Below are 13,213 nucleotides of genomic sequence, written 5' to 3'. Positions count from 1 at the left end.
TTAAATTTTGTTTAATGACATTCGTACACAGATGATAGCTTACCGCCCCAAAGCCAGCATTGGCCGAAGGAATTCTATTTCTTTTGCATGCAGATAATCTCTCGGAGCACATGCCCCAGATTCACTCCTAAATTCCCTTTGCAGTCTTAGATGTCGAGTGTAGGCATCACGTATACTCTTCCACTTTATTTTGAGCTGTTTAACTGTTAAAAAACACATTAAAATATATATGTTTATTTCTTTGTAGGTACCTAGCAACCGGACAATCTTTAGCGAGCATACATTATGCCTTTCGAGTTGGGAAATCCACAGCAAGCTACATAATTCGGGACACTTGCTCTGCCATTTACGACATACTAAAGGATATCGTATTCAAAAAACCGACAGCGGAAGATTGGGCAAGGATCTCGGATGTTTTCTGGCAACGCTGCAACTTGCCCAACTGTGTTGGAGCCATCGATGGGAAACATATTCATATCGTAAAGCCCATGGGTAGTGGAAGCCAGTTTTTCAATTATAAGAAATATTTTTCTTTTGTTCTAATGGCAGTGGCTGATGCCAATTATTGCTTCAGCTACATCGTCATTGGAGCATATGGTAGCAGCGCTGACTCTGCCATTTTCTCACATTCATCATTTGGACACCTGCTGCGCAACAATGCTCTGGACCTTCCAGAAAACAGGCCACTCCCTGGCACAAATGGCCCTCCCCTACCCAGTGTTTTTGTTGGAGATGAAGCCTTTGCTCTGAGTGAGCATCTGCTACGGCCTTACTCGGGGCACAACCTGACGGAACATAGGAGTGTGTTCAATTATAGACTAACTCGAGCACGTCGCGTTGTGGAATGTGCATTTGGCATATTGGCCAACAAATGGCGGGTACTGCACACTCCGATTGGTCTCAACATGCAAAATGCAATTTGTGTGGTCAAAGCTGCATGTGCCTTGCACAATTTTGTTCGCCAGCGGGATGGATATGACTTTGAGGACCCAGTCCATGAGAACATGGAAAGGGCTCATTGGACCGGTGTTCGTGGAAGCAGGCAAGGGACACAGGTCAGGGATCAATTTGCCTCCTACTTTATGTCACCAGCAGGACAGGTCCCATGGCAGCTTGAGGCAATCTAATAAACTTTAGTTCTTTGTAAATACAACCATAGTATATACTATGCTGTACTGATTTATTATTAAAAATGCTTGGATGTATTGACAAGAAGTCCCATGTTTTTTTTTTAGAAATATTTTTTTTTTTTATGCAGTATCCTTCCAATATCCACTAGGGGTCAGAGTGTGTCATCATGTATTTAGGACATTCTGATAATACTATACTCATACTCCCATGCATAGTCCCCTTTCACACTGTGGCATTGTTCAGGCAGAAGCAGTGAAGGAGCAGTGTATTCACTAGCTATCGCACCGCTCCAGTGTGAAAGCCCTCCGGCTTTCACAATTGAGAGAAAGGAGCCGGTATAGCACCTGAAAAAGCGACTCCTTTCACTGCACTGTGAAAGCAGGAGTGCTGGAGCGGGGCACTAGCAGGACGGTAAAAAAAGTCCTGCTAGCAGCATCTTTGGAGCGGTGAATAACGCTCCTACCCATTGAAATCAATGGGCCAGCGTGGCTATACCACCGGCAAAGCGCCGCTGCTAGCGGCCGCTAGAACGCTGGCAAAGGGCCGCTGCAGCGGTGCTTTGTGTGCGATTGCGACCCTTTGCCAGCGTTCTAGCGGCTGCTAGCGGGGCTGTTTTAACCCCCGCTAGCGGCCGAAAAAGGGTTAAAATCGCATGCAAAGCACCGCTGCATTAACCCTTTTCGGCCGCTAGCGGGGGTTAAAACTGCCCTGCTAGCGGACGCTAGAACGCTGGCAAAGGGCCGCAATCGCACACAAAGCACCGCTGCAGTGGCCCTTTGCCAGCGTTCTAGCGGCTGCTAGCAGGGCAGTTTTAACCCCCGCTAGCGGCCGAAAAAGGGTTAATGCAGCGGTGCTTTGCATGCGATTTTAACCCTTTTTCGGCCGCTAGCGGGGGTTAAAACTGCCCTGCTAGCGGATGCTAGAACGCTGGCAAAGGGCCGCAATCGCACACAAAGCACCGCTGCAGCGGCGCTTTGCCAGCGTTCTAGCGGACGCTAGCAGGGCAGTTTTAACCCCCGCTAGCGGCCGAAAAAGGGTTAATGCAGCGGTGCTTTGCATGCGATTTTAACCCTTTTTCGGCCGCTAGCAGGGGTTAAAACAGCCCCGCTAGCCGCCGCATAGCACATACGAAATAACGGCAAAGCGCCAACCCACCAACACCCGCACTGTCCCAGTGTGAAAGGGGCCTTATAATGTACTAATCAATCTATTATGTCCCTATTGTGGTTATGTTTGCAGGGGTTTCTCTTACCTTTCTCATCCTTCACATGGCCAGTTAGGTCTGCCCAGTTTGTAAAAAGTTGGATGGCAATCTGGTTCCATGCCCTTCTCTTGCTCGCTCGCAGTTTATAGCATGGATCTCTCGTATCATATAGACAGGGGTGCTCCTTCACCGTTCTTATGAACCTCTCCTGCTCTAGGAGACATACTGTCTCATCCAGTTCTTCATCCATATTCATGTTCTCCATGTGAGCTAAAAATGGTGATCTGTGCACTTCCTGTGTATTTTTTTATGTCCTTTATGTCATTTCCTTATTTAAATTATGTAAATCATATTTTTTCTTGAGCAGATACAGCGTCAAAACGCCCGTAGAAACGCTCGCTGTCGCACTAAACGCTCGAATCGAGCGTTTCCATTAGTTTCTATGGGAATGAAAACGCCCAAATCAGCCCGATTCGCGCGATAAAAAAGGGTCCAGAACTTGTTTGAGCTTCAGGCGTTCGGCTTCAGGCGACATGGAGTGGAGATGTGAACCATCTCCATTGAGAATAATAGATTTTTTCCCCTCCAGCGTTTTGTAGCTTCAGGCGTAGGGCTACAAAACGCTCAGGTGTGAATGGGGTGTAAGATTGCCCTGTATTTGGCTCCATCCATCTTCCCATCAACTCTGATCAGCTTCACAGTGGGAATTGTGTGTTCGGGGTCATATGCAGTGTTAGTTTTCTGCCACACATAGCCTTTTGTGTTTAGGCCAAATTTTGGTCTCATTTGACAAGAGCACCTTCTTCCACATGTTTGTTGTGTTCCCCAAATGGCTTCTTTCAACAAAGGCTTTCTTCTTGCATCTCTTCCATAAAGGCCAGATTTTGTAGAGTGCACGACCAATAATTGTTCTCCCACCTGAGCTGTGGATTTCTGCAGCTCCTCCAGAGTTACTATGTGCCTCTTGGCTGCTTCTTGCCCGGCCTGTCAGTTTAGGTGGACAATCATGTCTTGGTAGGTTTGCAGTTGTGCCATACTCTTTCCATTTTTGGATGATGGATTGGACAGTGTTCCATGGATGTTCAAAGCTGTATCTATACTGACCATAAATTACAAACAGGCGGACTCTAATTACTAATTAGGTGACTTCTGAAGGCAATTGGTTCTACTAGATTTTAGTTTTGAGTATTTGAGTAAAGGGGGCTAAATACAAATGCACAAAACAACTTTTCAGATATTTATTTGTAAAAGATTTGGAAAAGCATTTATCATTTTCCTTCCACTTCGCAATTATGTGCCACTTTGTGTTGGTCTATCACATAAAATCCCAATAAAATACATTTACGTTTTTGGTTGTAACATGGCAAAATGTGGAAGATGTCAAGGGGTATGAATACATTTTCAAGACATTGTAAGTGGTTCATATAGTAAACTTGGTGGTGGTGGGGAGCTATTCACTTTAATCACATCAGCCCCAGAAGCAGTGGCGGCTGGTGAAGTTTTAGGATGGGGGGGCGCAAGACCCCGCCCATCCACGGTTGGCCCCTCCCACTTCTCATAAGCCACACCCAGAATTTGTAGAATGATATTGGCGTGTATCCAGAATTTCATTGTCCTGCAAATACAGTAGCTGTGTACATAGACATACTGTACTAACATTATCTATGTATCCAGAAATACAGGGTTATGTATAGGCATACCTGTGTATAACTGTGTATAGGCGTATCATTGCCCCAGAATTGCAGAGAGCTGTATAGAAACTGTATATATTAAAACAGTAGTGTAACATTGTAGCTGTGTATTCAGAATTACTGAGTTCTATATGTATAGGTGTAACATTATTCAGGATTACAGACTTCTGGATAGACACATCTGTGTGTATATGTGTACCACTACCCAGGATTGCAGAGTGCTGTATAGATATGTACTGTGTATTTATAGGTATACCATTATTCAGGATTGCAGACTTCTGTATAGCTATGTATAGATGTGATATTATGCAGGTTTTGCAGACTCACATGGATTGCAGAGTGCTGTATTGATATCTATATGTATAGGTGTAACATAATCCGATATTTCAGAGTTATATATATATATATATATATATATATATATATATATATATATATATATATATATATATATATATATGTGTGTGTGTATAGGTGTACCATTATCCAGGATTGTAGAGTGCTGTATATATATCTATGTATACTATACATAGATATATATATACAGCACTCTGCAATCCTGGATAATGGTACACCTATACACATATATATATATATATATATATATATATATATATATATATATATATATATATATATATAACTCTGAAATATCGGATTATGTTACACCTATACATATAGATATCAATACAGCACTCTGCAATCCTGGATAATAGTACACCTATACATATAGATATCAATACAGCACTCTGCAATCCATGTGAGTCTGCAAAACCTGGATAATATCACATCTATACATAGATAGCTATACAGAAGTCTGCAATCCTGAATAATGGTATACCTATAAATACACAGTATATATCTATACAGCACTCTGCAATCCTGGGTAGTGGTACACATATACACACAGATATGTCTATCCAGAAGTCTGTAATCCTGAATAATGTTACACATAGATGTGCTGTTGCTCTCCTGTGGCCATTCCTCCGCAAGGCACATTACAGGGAGGACAGGTCGGAGTGGCCAGGAGATAATTATCTGTTGTATGAGCAGAAACATCCAGGTATTTGTCGCTGGCGCCTGGTCCGGACAATGCAGAGCTCAGACAATAGTCCCATGTATGCCCAGGACCCGCACACACACCCGAAGCCCACTTACCTGACTGTGTGCTCCTCTCCCGTGTTCTCCGCAGCCGCTCCTCTCCAGCACACCGCTCTACTCCTCTTACTTCCTGTTTCCTCTCTCAGGTGAAATGGGAGAGAGAAGACAGGAAGTTACATCTGAGTCAACTCAGATGTCAATCAAACTGCCCGCCCGGCCGTAGTAACACATACTACAGCGCCGGGCGGAAGCTACTCAGCGCTTCAGAAAGCGCCCTGAGGCGGGCTAAACGCCCGCAAATGAAGCGCCACGCCTGCAATCTCATGATTGCATTGGCGTGGCGTTTCCCATAGTGCACTGTGACCGGCGCTCGAGCACAGTGCACTTCCTTAAAGAACTTTTTTTTTTAAAGGGGCAGTTTTAAAACTTTTTTTTTTTTTTTTTTAATTTTTTTTTTTTTTTTTTTGACCACACAGGGGGGGGGCGGCGCCCGGGCGCCCCCTATGGACGGGCCGCCACTGCCCAGAAGGATTTTCCCCTTTACTGACCAGGCCCTTTTTTGTGATATGGTGCTGCGTTACTTTAACTGAAAATTGCACGAATGTGCAATGCTGTACCCAAATAAATTTAATGTCCTTTTTTTCCAACAAATATAGCTTTCTGTTGGTGGTATTTAATCACCTCTGCGGTTTTTATTTTGTGTGCTATAAATAAAAAAAGAGTGAAAATTTTTGCTATAATACATATCCAATAAAAAAATGTAAAAACAAATATTTTTTTCAGCAGTTTAGTCCAATATGTATTCTATGTATTTTTGGTAAAAAAATCCCAATAAGCAAATATTGATTGGTTTGCACAAAATTTATAGTGTCTACAAAATAGGGGAAAGATTTAGGGACTTTTATTTTTTTATTGTTTTTACTAGTAATGGCTGAGATCAGCATTTTTTAGTGGGACTGTGACATTGTGGTGGACAAATCTGACCCTACGTGACACTTTTTGGTGACCAGTAACACAATACGGTGATATAAAAATGCACTGATTATTGTATAAATGGCACTATCAGGGAAGGGATTAACACTTGGAGTGATCAAGGGGTTAAATGTTCCCTAGGGAGGTGCTTTCTAACTGTCAGGGGGATGGACTGACTGGGAATATATAGAGATTGCTGTTCTTGATCACTAGGAACAGCTGATCTCTCTTTCCTCCCCCGTCAGATTGGGGATCAACCTTGATAACATAGGCAGATCCACATTCTGCCTCTGTAAGGAGCGATCCCAGGTGGCCAGCAGACATCTCGGCCGCTGGCATGCTCATTGGCTCCCGCTCCTCGAGCACACATGCGCCCCGTATCTATTACATGAAACAATGTACAGGTACGTTGTTTTGCGCATTAGAGCCCTGCCACAGTATTTGTGCGGTGGGCGATCTTTAAGTGGTTAAGGTCATCACAGAGGACAAGGGGGCACTCTTCACATCTGGGGGACATCTGCTGGAGCAGATTGAATCATGTTTTATGTTTTTTTTTTGCCTTCCTCTGGATCAACTGCGGGCATAGGATTGTATACATAGGACTGTATGAAAGAAAATGTTACTGACTGGACCCTCATGAATTTTAATTCAGTACCCCTAGCCTACATCAACACCTTTACTGTACGGCCATGGAGGGCCATGTTTAACTGCACAGGTGCGCAGGCAGTCCCACTAATATCAATTGGAATGCAGCTGCTTAACCACTTCAGCCCTGGAAGAATTTACCCCCTTCCAGCCAGGCCATTTTTTGCGATGTAGCATTGTGTTGCTTTAACAATTGCGTATCCGTGCGCCGCTGCACCCAAACAAAATTACTGTCCTTTTTTCCCCAGAAATAGAGCTTTCTTTTGGTGGTATTTGATCACCTCTGCGTTTTTTTTTTTTTGCGCTATAAACAAAAAAAATAGAGACAATTTAAAAAAAAAAAACACGTCTTTTACATTTTGCTATAATAAATATCCCAATTTAAAAAATAAAGTTTTCCTCAGTTTAGGCCAATATATATTCTTGTACATATTTTTGGTAAAAAAAATTGCAATAAGCGTATATTGATTGGTTTGTGCAAAAGTTATAGGATTTACAAAATAGGAGATAGATTTATGGCATTTTTATTATTATTATTTTTTTACTAGTAATGGTGGCGATCAGTGATTCTCATTGGGACCGCGATATTGTGGTGGACAAATCGGACACTTTCGATACATTTTTGGGACGAATTACATTTATATAGCATTCAGTGCTATAAAAATGCACTGATTACTGTATAAATGTCACAGGCAGGGAAGGGGTTAACGCTAGGTGGCGATCAAGGGGTAACTGTGTTCCCTTGATGTGTTCTAACTGGGGGTGTTCTAACTGGGGGGATGGAACTGAGTAGGGGAGGAGACCGATCAGTGTTCATACTTTGTATGAACACACAATCTATCTCCTCTCCCCTGAGAGAACCCGCCGGGCACTCGCATTGGCTCCGGGGACATGCTGCGTGCTCGCGCCTCCTACAGCATCTTTAAGAGCCGACATATAGCTCGCCCAGGGGAGCCAAACTTCCACAGTGTAACTGCGGCAGCTGGTCGGGAACCGGTTAATGGACACAGCCACTGCTCCCAATGTGACATCAATGTGGGTGTGTGTGATGGCACCAAAAGCAAATGGCTATCCTGTCAATGTTTGCATTCCATCTTATGTTGTTTAAGTTCCCAGTTACACCTTCATTTGAGCCTAGCAATGCTATCTATAATCATGTATTTAAGCAGAGAAGCCATGAAGTGTCTAACAACAGGCAGTTATATCTGTGATTTTTTTATAGAATATTTGTGTCTAGATCTACATTGTGTGGTTTTACCCACATCGTAAAGTCCACATGGACACTTCACTGTGTAGTTAATAAATTCACTCTGACAAGTGAAGAAACCTCTAACTTGAATCATTCTACTGATAAGTGGATGAGAAAAAAAAATCCCCCATAATCAAATTGGAAAAATGTATACAGGAAAGACAAGTGTAACAAACCATTTTCTCAGGTCTTTAAAATGTACAATTAATTTACTGTGCCGCAATATATTTGTGATAATTGATGAAAAGAGTAACTGCAAGGCATTACAGTGGGACATGCAATTTTGTTATATACATATAATTAAACTTCATAAATAAATACAATGGAGGGAAAAGTGTATAATTACCTATATAATTAAACGAGTTAGATTACAATTTCAAAAAAAAAAAACAGTGTTTGTACCTAGGAAATAACATAATAATATACTTGCTGTGGGGAGTTCCGCATATAGAAATTAGACTTAATAAAACAAAAACAAAAAAATCAAACACATAAAATCCTTATGTAAAAGGGTTTGTTAATGCAGGATAAATAATAATCAAACATAACATGATTAGTGATCCTGGAAATATTTATCACTACATATGTCCTTTTGGGAAAATGCTCAAGAGGTAAATACACCACCAATGGGAAAGCTATATACTTATAAGAGAAAAGGAGAAAATGGATTTGAGAAATGAATTTGTGTGAATTAGACTGCCATCATCCTAAATCGCATTATAGAAAATATGCAACACTTGCATTTGGGAGATGCCCCTTTGGACTTTTTATATGGCAGAATAAGGAGTATATATAAATCAGATAATTAATTAAAAGGTATATTAACTGTCAACTTTATTAACATACACAATAAAAAGAAAAAGTACACAGTGCATATAGCATACAGATATCCAACAATCATAAATTGCAATAATACATCCATGAGTAGACATATATAAAGTATCAAAAATTAACCCAAGCTTGCAATTCCAAAGTGCCATCCACAACAGTAAGGTCAGCAGATTGGATATTCAAATAATTCGGAAGTTATTGCATTATTGTGCATTTTCCTTCTTCAGGGACTTAAGTCTGATATGTGAGTACTTTTGAGGTGAAAATTGTTTTATAGTGGATTGTGTGTTTTTTTTTGATATTGCTGTATATCATAATGCTGCCAATATTATACAATTTCTCATTTTTACAGATAAGAAAACAATATCCCAACCTTTATAATAAACCACCCCTGAAGAAGGACAAAGCACAATAATGCAATAACTCCCGAAACATGTTGGGTTTATGGTTGAATATCCAATCTGCTGACCTTACTGTTGTGGATGGCACTTTGGAATTGCAAGCTTGGGTTAATTTTTGAAACTTTATATATGTCTACTCATTAAAGTATTATTGCAATTTATGATTGTTGGATATCTGTATACTATATGCACTGTTTACTTTTTTATTTTTACTGTGTGTATTAACCACTTTCAGCCCGGACCATTTTGCTGGCTTAAGACCAGACCACTTTTTGCGACTCGGCACTGCGTTGCTTTAACTGACAATTGCACGGTCGTGCGACGTGGCTTTCAAACAAAATTGACAACCTTTTTTTCCCACAAATAGAGCTTTCTTTTGGTGGTATTTGATCACCCCTGCGTTTTTTTTGCGCTATAAACAAAAATAGAGCGACAATTTAAAAAAATGCATTATTTTTTACTTTTTGTTATAATAAATATCCCCCAAAAATATATAAAAAAACGTTTTTTCCCTCAGTTTAGGCCGATACGTATTCTTCTACATATTTCTGCTGAAAAAAATTGCAATAAGCGATCATTGATCGGTTTGCGCAAAAGTTATAGCGTTTACAAAATAGGGCATAGTTTTATGGCATTTTTATGAATATTTTTTTACTAGTAATGGTGGCGATCAGCGATTTTTATTGTGACTGCGACATTATGGCGGACACATCAGACATTTTTGACACATTTTTGGGACCATTGTCATTTATACAGCAATCAGTGCTATACAAATGCAGTGATTTCTGTGTAAATGACACTGGCAGTGAAGGGGTTAACCAGGGGGTGGCAGTGTAGGGATTAAGTGCTCCTAGGGGCGTGTTACTAACTGTGGGGGGCTGGGCTTTGTTTTAGTGAACATTGATCTCTGCTCCAATCACATGGAGCAGAGATCAGCGTCACTTGTTGCTAGACAGAATGGGAAGATGCTGTTTACAACGTCATCTCCTCGTTCAGCCGCCCCGTGAGACGATCGTGGGTATGCCCGCAGCTATCGAGTCTGCAGGACCCGCGTCCGGACTCACGGGGGTCCCGACCGGCATGCGAGCACACCGGCGGTGGCACGCACGAGATGGCAGGGCGGCATTTAAAACTAGACGTACCTGTACGCCAATATGCCTGCCCGTGCCACTCTGCTGACGTACATAGGTGTGCGGCGGTCGGGAAGTGGTTAATAAAGTTGGCAGTTAATATGCCTTTTATTTAATTATCTGATTTATATATACCGTATATACTCGAGTATAAGCCGAGATTTTCAGCCTCTTTTTTGAGGCTGAAAGTGCCCCCCTCGGCTTATACTCGAGTCATCGCCGTCTGTCTGCCCGAACAGCGTGTCGAGCAGACAGACAGCGGCCATTCTAACTTTCAAAAGCCGCGCCTCCCTGTCTGTGATAGGCGGAACACAATTTCCCAGCAGTCTGTGTTCCGCCTATCACGGACATCCGCTCATCCTCATACTACGGACGAGGATAAGAGGATGTCCGTGATAGGCGGAACACAGACTGCTGGGAAATTGTGTTCCGCCTATCACAGACAGGGAGGCGCGGCATTTGAACAGGGGAATGGGCGCCGACGAAGAGCGGTGATCCTGGGACGGGACCGGACGGAGGCTCGGCTCGGGACGGGACGGGACCGGACGGAGTCTCGGGACGGGACGGGACCGGACGGAGTCTCGGGACGGGACGGGACCGGACGGAGTCTCGGGACGGGACGGGACCGGACGGAGGCTCGGGACGGGACGGGACCGGACGGAGGCTCGGGACCGGACGGAGGCTCGGGACACAGGTAGGCTGGACACACAAGGCCACACACACACACACACACACACACACACACACACACACACACACACACACACACACACACACACACACACACACACACATGGATGGACACACACACACACAGGGATGGATGGATGGACACACACACAGGGATGGATGGATGGACACACACACAGGGATGGATGGATGGATGGACACACACACACACACAGGGATGGATGGATGGATGGACACACACACACACAGGGATGGATGGACACACACACACACAGGGATGGATGGATGGATGGACACACACACACAGGGATGGACAGGCATATCTCACCCTCGGCTTATACACGAGTCAATAGGTTTCCCAGTTTTTTGGGGGTAAATTGGGGGCCTCGGCTTATACTCGGGTCGGCCTATACTCGAGTATATACGGTACTCCTTATTCTGCCATGTAAGTCCAAAGAGGCATCTCCCAAATGCAATTGTTGCATATTTTCTATATACATATAAGGGTTGATTTATTATAACTGGAGACTGCAAAATCTGGTGCAGCTGTGCATGGTGGCCAGTCAGCTTCCAACTTCACCTTGTTCAGTTAGACTCCTTTCACACTGGGGCGCTTTGCAGGCGCAACGGCGCTAAAAATAGAGCCTGCAAAGTGCCCTGAAAGAGCCGCTGCTGTGTCTCCAATGTGAAAGCCATGAAGGCTTTCACACTGGAGAAGCACTTTACAGTGGTTTTAACCCTTTCTTGGCCGCTAGCAGGCAGTAAAAGCACCTCGTTAGTGGCCGAATATCGCTGCAAAATTGGGCTAAGGCGCCGTTAAATAGCGATGTTTTACCGCCGACACATCCACTGCCCCAGTGTGAAAGGGGCCTTAAAGTGATTGTAAAGTCACTTTGTAAAATAACCCATTCAGTTTAAAATAGAAATGAAAGGCAAAGATATGTGTATAAATTTAGAAAAAACATTATACATATTTTTTCCTCTTTTTTATAAGTGATCACATTCCCTCTGTTCTCAGCTGCTTAAGAGCCGGGGGGAAGGAGAAGCAGCCTCACCTTGAACTTTCCAGTAAATGGCTTTTCAGGAGGGGTCTGTTAGGACAAGTCTGATTATTGGAGGAGAGCAGGCCCAGCACAGCTAGAGAACTGACCATGTGGTGCTCTCTGGCTTAGTGTTGTCAGTTTTTAATGGGAAAGCAGAGGGGCTGGCAGGAATACCAGAGATTTCGTACAAAGGAAGCAATATGAAGAGAACAGGATAGTTTCTCATACAAGTACATGTTACAGCAGGCACATATAAGGTATATGAAAAGTTGGGTTTACATATTCTTTAAGCTTTGACAAAAAAAAAGCAAAAAAAAAAAACTGAAAGCTGGTTTCTCTGCAGAGCTGCACCAGATTTTCTACTCTCCAGTATTAGTAAATCAACCTCATATAGTATTTACAAGAGTTTTGGAAAAATTGGTACATTTTGTCAAGCTGCAGGAACGTTGTATAGTGTACACTAATATACTGTATACACTATGTACAGCCAAAACTTTTTTCTAATTTTGGATAGAGGAGGGGAGGGTTGGAATGTATCTAAGGAATGAGGAAGTATTAGATTATCTGCCAAGTTTTATTGCTGTTTGTGTCCCCATTGGGGAGATTCACCCCTCTAATTTTACTGAGGATGAATGTCATCTAGAAAGAATGTAAGGGGAAATACAAAATGTTTGGGTTGTCCCAAGAACACGAGGTAAGGGGAATACATGTTCCAGGTACAACCGTCTGGAAGGAGAATTCCCCTCACCTTGGGGAGATTTCCTCTCACATCTGTACAACAGGAAATAAAGGGAAATGTTCACATTACTACATGGCAGGGATTTAACTCTTACCTCCTCTATCCAAAACTCCAACAAAAAAAAAAAAAGAAATTGGCTTTACATACACTTTAAATCAGAATATGTATTGTTGTCTTATGCTGTGTACACACGAGCGGAATGTCTGACAGAAAAAGTCCAACGGTAGCTTTTCATCGTATATTCCAATCGTGTGTATGCCTCATCAGACTTTTTTTGTCAAACATTCTGACAGGCCTAGGAATGGAACATGTTCTAAATATTTCCGACGTAACCAATTCCTATCAGGAAAACCGCTTGTTTGTATGCTGTTCCGACGGACCAAAAA

The sequence above is a fragment of the Lithobates pipiens genome, unplaced genomic scaffold, assembly GCF_037356315.1.
Source record: "Lithobates pipiens isolate NorthernLeopardFrog02 unplaced genomic scaffold, aLitPip1_a1.2 Scaffold_16, whole genome shotgun sequence".
Lineage (NCBI taxonomy): Eukaryota > Metazoa > Chordata > Amphibia > Anura > Ranidae > Lithobates > Lithobates pipiens.
This window is presented reverse-complemented; position numbering follows the sequence as displayed.